Here is a 10881-nt window from a genome sequence, read left to right as displayed (position 1 = left end):
GTTTTGTCATTTGTAAAATTCAGTAATAATTATGTTGTGAAGACTAAATGAAAATAATGATATGCAACAATATCAATATTAAATTTATTTTAATGTTAAAAACTTACTAACAAACCTTATGTAATAATATATTATGCATCATGAATGTTGTCAATTATTAACTAATATCAAGTATTAGCATTAAGTGACATAAAATAAAAATAATGAAAGGATTATTGATATTAGTATTAATGAATATTAATAATGATCATTTAAAAAATATGTTGACTTGTTTTTGACAGTTATGAACATTCTGAATCAACAAAATAGGTTGGTATTTGATGATTTTCTTATTTTTCTACAAATGGGCATTATTTTTTACATTTTTAATTTTTTGGTTTTATTTTTGAAAATACCAGTGTTCTTCGTGTATGGCCTAAATAAGTCTCATGGGTGGGAGGTGATCTGTATATAAAATAACTGTTATTGGAGAAATGGTGAGTAGAGGTTGTGCATCAGTGATTACACTTATTTTGGAAAAAATGTCTGGATGGTGGTGATGCTGGCATTTTTGAGGAAGTGCAAAACTAAATTTTAAGTCCGGTATATCTTGGTAAAATGTTCTGGCTCCCTGCAGGCTGAGTGCTCCTGCTTTGCGCTCTCCCAGGGTTCCTCCCTCCTCCGAAGCCTCTTCCCTGACGGCTGTGCGGGAAGGAGGCCAAGATGGCACATGAGATCGCCAAGGCTCTGGTCACTGGGCCTGGTGCGACACGATCTCTGAAGATCATCCGCAAAGAAATCCCAGCCAAAATCGTTTTTGAGGGTGACCTGTGTTTTGCTTTCCATGACATTTCCCCTCAAGCACCAACACATGTTCTGGTGATACCCAAGAGATACATATCCCAGATTTCTGCAACAGAAGATGATGATGAAAGTCTTCTGGGACATTTAAGGATTGTTGCCAAGAAATGTGCTGCTGATCTGGGCCTGAATAAAGGGATATCGAATGGTGGTGAATAAAGGTTCTGATGAAGGACAGTCTATCATGTTCATCTCCATGCTCTTGGAGGTCGTCAGATGCCGTGGCCTCCTGGTTAAACCTGTTTGGGGATAATTTTCCCTTCTCTAGGCAATTATCAAGTTTGCAATTTCCAATACGTTAAGTGGCACACTTATTGTTGCCTGTGCATGGAAAGACTCAGGAAATAATTTTAAAAACCCATACATAGTAATTGATATTGTTGCATGGTAAAAAAATGATCCAACTTTTTGTGTGTATGATGAAGACTCATATGTTGGTGGGTAAAACATATGTGTCTTTTCTTAGAAGCAATACAGAATGCTGTTTACACATAATAGAACCTACTGTCTGACTTTTATTAGGTCTCAACAATTGCCTGTTAACCTGAAAAAGTTGCCCGTATTACATGAAGTTTGTGACAGCTATTCACTTTTTCCATGAAGAGAAAAAAAATCCCCTAAAGTTGTGCTCTAAAAGACAACTATATCAAATTTTGTATTACTATTCCTTTTTGCATTTTTTTTTTTTGAGTTGGTGTCTCACTCTGTCACCCAGGTTGGAGTGCAGTGGCATGCTCACAACCACCACAGCCTTGACCTGCTGGGCTTAGGCAATCCTTTCGCCTCAGCTTTCCAAGTAGCTGGAACTATAGGTGCTGGCTACCACACCCGGCTTATTTTCTGATATATTGCAGAGATGAGGTCTCACTAAGTTGCTCAGGCTGGTCTCGAACCCCTGAACTCAGGCAATCTTGCCTGACTTCCCAAAGTGCTGGGATTACAGGTTTGAGCCATTGCATCTGGCCTCTTTTTGCATTTTATATATGATTATAGCCACATTATGTTTTCTATTTTCACTCTACCTTTGGACAGTTGGTTCCCCTTATCCATGGGTTTTGCATCTGTATATTCAACCCATTGCAGATCAAGTATAAAAAAAATTGCATCTGTACTGAACATGTACAGACTTTTTCATTGTAATTCCCTAGACAATGCAGTAAAACAGCTATTTACATAGAATTTCCACTGTGTTAGGTATCATAAGTAATTTAGGGATTATTTTAAGTATACGGGAGGGTGTGCTGAGGTTATTTGGAAATACGATTCCATTTTAAATCAGGAATTTGAGCATCTGTGTATTGTGGTATTTGTGAGAGGGCTTGGAACCGATCCCCCACAGATTCCAACTGTACATTAATATTACAACATGTGCATTTTTGTTGTCTTTACAGGCATAATTTTTAAAAGATGCATAATAGTTTGTTTGGTAGATAGCCTATACTTTGTATAATAGTTTACTTGGTATTGGGCACTTATGCTTTCCAATATTTTAATATTACAAAAAATGCTGCAATGAACATCTTTACATAGAGGACAGTTTCCTTTGATATTTCATAATCTTTCCTTAAAATGACTTTTCATGTGTGGAATTGGTGCACCAGAGGGCACAAGACATTTCTAAGGCACAAATCATTTTTAAGTCTTTTAATACACATGGCCAAATTGCTTCCTGAAAGGTTTTAACAGCTATGCATACAAATTCTTGCTTCCTTACCCTTGCTGAATTGGGTATTCCCATTTTTTTTATAGATGTGTAAAAATATATCCCAATATTTTAATATGCTTATTATAAAAATATTAATGAGGATGAAATTTGAAAAATATATTTTGTTAATAATTTAAATTTCCTCTGATAATTTTTCATTCCCTTTCCCCATTCCTCTAATCTTGAGCATGGCTACCTTGCTCTGCTCCATTAGTGAGCTAATGGCTTTAGGAGTAAGTTGCTCAGGGAGGAAGAGAAGGAAAGAAGAAGAGAATTAACTTTCTACTGCTTTAAAAATGAGGAATTAATCCCACTTGGAGATTTTATATTTATGTCTCTAATATCAGTGGTTGATACTTTTTATAATGATTCTTTAAACAATTGGTAATATTTTTTACCAAGACTAGAAATTTATGTATTTACAAATACCCAACTAATTGTCCAGCTACCAGGTATTAGAGTGCTCTTCTTCTTTCCCAGCAATCTGAAATCCTTTCCTTATAAAGTTTGTGTGTGTGTGTGTGTGTGTGTGTGTGTGTGTGTGTGTGTGTATTTTTGAGCCATTTATTCTATTCTAATGATGTTTACCAGTATGCTTAGTTATTATAATATCTATAGTTTGTACTTATGGTAGTGTTAGTTTCTGTTTATATTTCTTTTTTTCCCAAAATACTCTAATTGCCTATTTATTCTTTGGCATGAACTTTCAAATAATTATTTTCCATGGCCCTCTGTTACCCCAAAATTTTATTGATAATTTAATTGGGATTTTGTAAAAATTTATAGTGTCAGAATTGAGCTTTTAATAAAATTGTTTTTTTTCCTACCCAGGAATAAAATACTTTTTTCCATTCTTTGTAGTATTTTTTGGTATGGTTTTATGATTTTATAGTTTCTTTATACAGATTGTCTCTTTAAAGTGTTTCTTATATTTTGTTGCTTTATGGATTGAATCTTTTTCTAATCTAGTTTCTTTTAAAAATATATATGGCTGGGCTCGGTGGTTCAGCCTGTAATCCCGCGCCTTTGGGAAGCTGAGGTGAGTGGATTGCCTGAGCTCATGGGTTTGAGACCTGCCTGGGCAGGCGAGACCTCATCTCTACAATAAATCAAAAAATTAGCCGGGCGTGGTAGCGTGCGCCTGTAATTCCAGCTACTCGGAAGGCTGAGGCGGAAGGATCGATGGAGCCCAGTAGGTCGAGGCTGCGGTGGCCGGGAGCGGCCATTGCACTCCAGTCTGGGTGACAGAGTGAGACTCCAACTCAAAAAAATAAAATAAAATAAAATAAAAATAAAAATAAAACATTATATTTTAATTACACATGTAATAATTAATGACATCCCCCTGGGTGAGAACCATTATTACACATAAGACTATACATTTGACTACCATCATCTTTAATCCTAGCATCTTCATCAGAGGTATACATAGTAATCAGATGGGCAGACACATTACCATCAGATATCATCATGCCATTTCCTTTGGATTTATACAACATTTTGTGGAACATGTAACATGATGTTGATGTTGGTGGGATCCTGCTGGTAGATGGGATGATCTGGAGCATCCGTGGCGATTTTACTCACATATTTGGCTCCGTGGCAGGGATGGCTGGAAGTCTAGGCTCACTTGGGATTGTTAACTAGAATATATAGTGGCTCCTCCAGCATGGTGGTCTCAAGTCATCTGACCTGTGATATAGCAGCTCAAAGCTCCTGGAGACTGTTCCAAGAAGCCCAGATTGATGCTGCAAGGCTTTGTATGACTGGCCTCAGAAGTCCCAGAATGACATGTATGCCACATTCTATTGGTCATGCAAGTCACTAAAGCCAGCCAGATTCACAGGGATGGGACTCTCAAGAAGAATTGTAGCAGAGAATCCGAGCCATCTTTATTATTTCAGATGAATCATAGTTTTAAATATGAAAGGGTAAAACAAAACTATTTGAAGAAAACATGGGAGAAAACTATGACCTCAGTAGTAGGTAAAGATTCCTTAAATAGGATTCAGAAAGCATTAATCATAAAAAAATTCATTAAAATTAGGAACTATATATATTATAAACATCTTGTAGGAAGTTAAGATATAAGCTACATATATTAGAATGTATCCAAAATGCAAAAGATCTGCTCATTCAAAACAGATAATTTTATTAAAAATTGGTTAAAAAGAATACAAATAGCCAGCATGCATATGAAAATGTGCTCAATATCACTAGCTATCAGGTAAATGCAAATTAAAATCACAAAGCTACCCAAAATGGCTAATATGAAAAGAATTGACAACTCTAAATGTTGCCAGGATGTGGAGCAATTGGAAGTCTTATACATTACCAATTGCTACATCCACTTTCGAAAAATCCACTCCTGGAGATATAGTCATCAACAATAAATGCCTATGCACCAAAACAACACCAATGTTCATCAACAGTAGAATGGATAAATTAATTGTGTATATTAATACAAGAAATGTTATTGTATTTATTAACAAAAAGGAACAAACTATAATCACTACATAAGAGAGATGAATATTATAGACATAATGTTCAGTTAAGAAGCCAGGAACAAAACAGTATATACTATAGAATTCCATTTATATGAAGCTCAATAAAGATAAAATTAATCAATGGTGATAGAACTCAGAATAGTTGTTACTTTTAAGAGCATATTACTGAGAAGGAGCCATCTGGGGTGGTACAGTTATTCTCTATTATTATCTGTGTAGTGAGTACTCATATGTTGAGCTATGCAATAAAAATTTGTACATACCTAATAAACATAAAATTAAAGTAAAAGTAATGCCTAAATAAAAAAAAAAATAGAAAAGTAATAAAGTACTCTCTAAATATTCTAGCATAGGGTGTTTCCAATCAGTCTATATATCTATTCATGACCATACTTGGAGAGGCCCATTAACTTTGAATTTTATAAAAACAAAAAAGAATTTGTTTGAAAAACTTAGAACCACAATAAATAAAAATTATTTTTATTTAATAGTACCTTAATTGTGAATAAATGTAACAACAGTAAAGATTTTTTATGAAATTTAGTATGAACTCCCAATTTTCCCTCTCTGTATGTCTGGGAAGAACTCTCTTCAGTGTGGTTGAAAAATAGACTTTAGCCTTGTCTGATTGAATCTACAGTCCCTTTCTTTTTTTCTTTTTCTTTTTCTTTTTAACCTTTTCCCTGTCTTTCATGTTTTTACTATTCCTTACCATGGATGTTTGCAATGTCCTGTGTATTCCAGCCTTCTCGCCATTTTCAGCTTATAAATGTTGCTCCCTCCAACAAATCCTGCAAAGTGCAGCTGTTTGCATTGCATGACAGTCTGGAAATAGCAGTATTCTGTTACCACTGCCCACGTCTCTCCATGCTGTGCCCTCTGAATTCCTTCATTCACTTAACATAGGCAATGTGTTCACCCATTGTGGACAGAGCTGATTAAAGAATTTGAGGGTCCTGTGTCATTTCAAATTTATTAAAATATTTTCACGGCCCATATAGCATTCTTTCTGGCTACAAAATTTTCAAAAACATTTTATTTTTAAATTGACAAATAAAATTGTATATGTTTACCACGTACAACATGTTGTTTTGAAATATGTATACACTGTGGGATGGTTGAACTGAGCTAATTAACATGTATTATCATACATAGTTATCATTTTTTGTAGTGAGAACACTTAAAATCTACTGCCTCAGCATTTTTCAAGAACACAATATATCGTTATTAACTATACCCACCCTGTTGTGCAATAGATCTCTTGAACTTACTCTTTCTATCTAACTGAAATTTTGTATCCTGTAAAGCTTTCCTAATGGATCTTTTTGCTTTCCAAATAATTTTGCTGCAAGTAACTCCCTTAAAATACCACCGGCTGTGATTTCCTGTCAGTATTGGGAAGTGTAACTTATTAAAAAATTTTCAAATGTAATGATTTTAAAATTAACAATAAATTGAATTAGTGTAATAGTTTATTAACTAATAAATATTAATATAATAATAATATATTTTGTAAACTTTAGCATTTATACATTTTCTCAATGCTTATTTTTTGGAGACAATAGTTTTTAGTTTTCAAAAATTTTCATAAGCCTATGGGAAGACTGAGAATTCTTGCACTGAGCCTGTGGTGCTTACAGTCCGTGAAACAAGTCTTTCTACACAAGTTCTCTTCTATATTTGTTGCACTCTTGGTTGCATCAATAGGAGAAGAGTTTTCAAATTTCATTTGATAGAAATAAGCACCTTCTAATTGGAGGTAAAGTCTCAAAAGAAGCCTCCATTGGGTCAGACACAAATGCCAGTGTTAGTCAAAGCATTAAGCATTGCCCCCAACCACAACTAAGGAACAGGGTAGGGACATGGTTGAACAATTTAACCATGTTATGACCAATATCATGCCACATATATCAGTTGTATAGTAAATATTGTGTCTCAGAAATGGTCTATGGACTGGTACTGGCTCATAAATTATGAAAGTTCTGCAAAAAGATAAGAACAGAAATCGAGAGTAAATAATCAGAACATTATAAAGGACAATTTGAGAGAGTAATTTTGTTTTGTAGAATCTAATAAAAAATTTTAAAAATTTCTTTTGTCTAGTACAACTATCATATATCAATAACATTTTTGGCCGGGTGAGGTGGCTCACACCTATAATACCAGCACTTTGGGAGACCAAAGTGAGAGAATTGCCCTAGTCTGTGGGTTCAAGACCAGCCTGGGCAACTCGGTGAGACCTCATCTCCACAATAAATCACAAAAGCTAGCTGGGCGTGGTGGTATGCATCTGTAGTTCTAGCTACTTGGAAGGCTGAGGTGGAAGGGTCACCTGAACCCAGCCTAGGCAACAAAGTGAGACTCCAACTCAAAAATAAAACTAAATAAATAAATACTTTTTTTAATTAAAAAAAAAACTGGAGCCAACCAGAAAATTTTTTTGTCTAGCAATTTATTTTTATTATATTTTGCAAATATATGATGGATTGGGGGGGAATGGGTTTTCACCATAGATGGTGTGAGATACATTGATATATAAATATATAATATTGAAATATAATAAGCCCTTGCTTAATAGGTCTTTATTTTAGCAAATGAATAAACTAATCATGACATGGTTTGGGCAGGAAGTTACATCACAAATTTTCTTCTAGAGCTGAAGTTTCTTCACTTGGAAAAAGTCTTTGTTCTGAAACTTCTCAGTGTAGTCTGTGTTACAGAAGAAATTTCTCTGATTACAAAGTATTTTAGAGAAAATTAATACAGTATTTTTCTCCATCTAACCAAGTTTACCATTTTATTATTAACTTTATTTAAGTAAAAGCTATGTATACTTCAGGTATAAACAAGCAAAATGGTTACTACAACCAAATTAATGATCATAGTCATCTTAAGCATATATGGTCAACTAATTTTTTTTGACAACAGTGCCAAACATACACAATGGGGAAAGGATAATCTCTTTAATAAGTGGTGTTGAGAAAACTGAATATTCACATGAAAAAGAAGGAATTTCGACTCTTACATCATACACAAAAATCAATTCAAAATAGTTTAAGACTGAAGTGTAAATGTAAATGTAAATGTTTAAGACTGAAATGTAAATGTAAAACTAAAACTGTAAAACTTTTAATGTTAGGGGAACACTTCTTGACATTGGTCTTGGCAATGATTCTTTTGATATGACATAGAAAGCTCAGGAAACAAAAGCAACAATAAACAAGTGGGACTACATCAAACTAAAAAGCTTCTGAACAAAGGAAACAACAAAATACAAAGGCAAGCTACAGATTGGAAGAAAAATATTTGCAAGCCATATGTCTGATAAAGGGTTAATATTCAGAATATAGAAGAAGCTCATACAACTCAGTAGCAACAAAACAACCTGATGCAATCTTGATAAACTATAAGTTTCTTTATTTTTTATTTTTTTGAGTTGGATTCTCACTCTGTCGCCCAGGCTGGAGTGCAGTGGCATATTCATGGCCACTCCAGTGTTGACCTGCTGGGTTCCAGCGATCCTTCCACCTCAGCCTTCCAAGTAGCTGGAACTACAGGTGTGCGTACCATGCCCAGCTCATTTTTGATTTATTGTAGAGACAAGGTCTCACCAAGTTGCCCGGGCAGGACTTGTACCCGTGGGCACATCAATCCACTTGCCTTGGCGTCCCAAAGTGCTGGGATTACAGGCTGAGCCACCGAGCCTGGTCAAAACTATAAGTTTAAATAGGCTTATTCTATAACAGAAAGTCAGAAGTACATTTTCTGCCCTTGGAAAATTGCCCAAGAATCAGTTTCCCACCAAAAATAGACTCCCATAAATCATGTGACCTTACAATCTAAAGTATACTTGAATTATACTTTTTAAAAAACTCCATAGATGTATACAATATGATTTCATGGAATTTTCTAAATCTTCAGTAGTCTTTTACTGAAGTAGCAGGCTGTGATTAAACACAAAGCGATGAAGAACTCCCTTGTGATGTTTTATCTGATATTCTTTTTTTCTTTGCTGACTAGACTTTTACCCTTAAAGATGATAAGACTTTTATCCTATAAGGAAATAAATGGAATGTTTAATTTATTGAAACAGCTTTTATGGAGATTGAAATAGAGAGGAATTAAAATGTTAAATGAAGCCGGGCTGGGTGGCTCAGCCTGTAATCCCGCGCTTTTGGGAGGCTGTGATGAGTGGATTGCCTGAGCCCGTGGGTTCGAGACCCGCCTGGGCAGGCGAGACCTCCTCTCTACAATAAATCAAAAAATCAGCCAGGTGTGGTAGCGCGCGCCTGTAATTCTGGCTACTTGGAAGGCTGAGGCGGAAGGATCGCCAGAGCCCAGCAGGTCGAGGCTGCGGTGGCCGGGAGTGGCCACTGCCCTCCAGTCTGGGCAACAGAGTGAGACTCCAGTTCAAAAAAAAAAAAATGCTAGATGAATTTTTAAAATCCTCTTACCATCTATTCCCATGCGTCTGTATTGAGTTTTCATGTGCAAATTGACCTATCTCAACAAGTATCCAGGCTGGCTAGAGTTCTTTATTTTTCTAAATATTTTTAGTTTCAAATCACCGCAGAAGAGCACAGAGAACACTTAGTCACATTTCAAAGGCGAAAAACAAGATGGTTAACCTCCAGTGACTTTGTTGTCATCTCTCATTCTTTCTGAGCTTTCTTCAGTATGAGAGACTGTTGATCACTTCCACCATCCTGAACTCTCTCTCCTTTGAGTTTCCGCTGTGTTGGCTCACTCTGATGCCTGCTTCTCCTCATCTTCGCCCCCACACCCAATTCTCTTGCCACTTTGCTGTCGTCATAGCTGATTTTGGTTCTCAGCCCTCTTCTCTGTTGTGCCTCACTTGGGAGAGTGTGACTTTGGCTCTCATTTGAATGGCTCCCGAAGGGGGTTGCTGTCTCCTGCTCTGATATCATTCAGCCCTCTCTCTTCTGTGTGTCTATAGGTAAAACATGACACAGAAATACTGCAGTGTTCCCAATTATCAAATATTCAACAACTTAGCTAATTAGTATTTTTTTTTGTTATTTTATTTTTCACTTTATTTTAAAGATGTGGGGTACAATTCAGGATTAGGTAGATCATCATACAGATAAACTTTGGGCTTCCCTTTGGTCTCTACTTTGTCTGGTTTGAAATTGGGTGCTCTTGTTGATGTTATGTGCTCCCCCTTTCCTCACCTGGCAGCATCCCACTACTGCCATCACTGCCAAACCCTTTCTTGTAGTGTTATGATAAGTGTTCAGGGTCCACTTATAAGTGAGAACATGTAATACTCAGTTTTTTGTTTCTGTGATAGATCACTGAGTATGTATGATAGACTCTATATCCATCCAAGTTGCTGTGAAGCCCATAATTTTGTCCTTCTTTATGGCAGCATAATATTCCATTGTGTATATGTGCCACATTTCTTTTTATCCAGTCCACTTTCAATGGACAGCATGGTTAGTTCCATATTTTTGCTATTGTGAATAGTGCTGTAATAAACGTGTGTTTCAGGTATCTTTTTTATAGAATGATTTGAGTTCCTCTGGGTATATTCACAGAAGGGGAATTGCTGGTTCATATAGAAGGCCAATTTTTAGATCTTTTAGGAACCTCCACTAATACAAAGGTTGTATTAGTTTACACTCCCACCAACAGTGTAGAAGAGTTCCCTTTTCCCTGCATACTCTGTAGCATCTGTTGTTTTTTGAGCTATTGATGATGGTCATCCTGACTGGAGTTAGGTGGTATCTCAGTGTGGTTTTAATTTGCATTTCTTTGATGATTAGTGAGGCTGAGCATTTTTTCCTGTATCTGTTGGCTGCTCATATG

General features: G+C 35.8%; 1 pseudogene; it reads left to right on the top strand.

Moving 5' to 3' along the window:
• The first annotated feature begins 702 nt into the window (after positions 1-702).
• Positions 703-1077, top strand: LOC103258431 (annotated as a pseudogene).
• Positions 1078-10881: the final 9804 nt, after the last annotated feature.

This window comes from Carlito syrichta, unplaced genomic scaffold (genome assembly GCF_000164805.1).
Source record: "Carlito syrichta isolate Samal-C Ts95f unplaced genomic scaffold, Tarsius_syrichta-2.0.1 Scaffold302134, whole genome shotgun sequence".
NCBI classification, from domain to species: Eukaryota; Metazoa; Chordata; class Mammalia; order Primates; family Tarsiidae; genus Carlito; species Carlito syrichta.
This window is presented reverse-complemented; position numbering and strand designations above follow the sequence as displayed.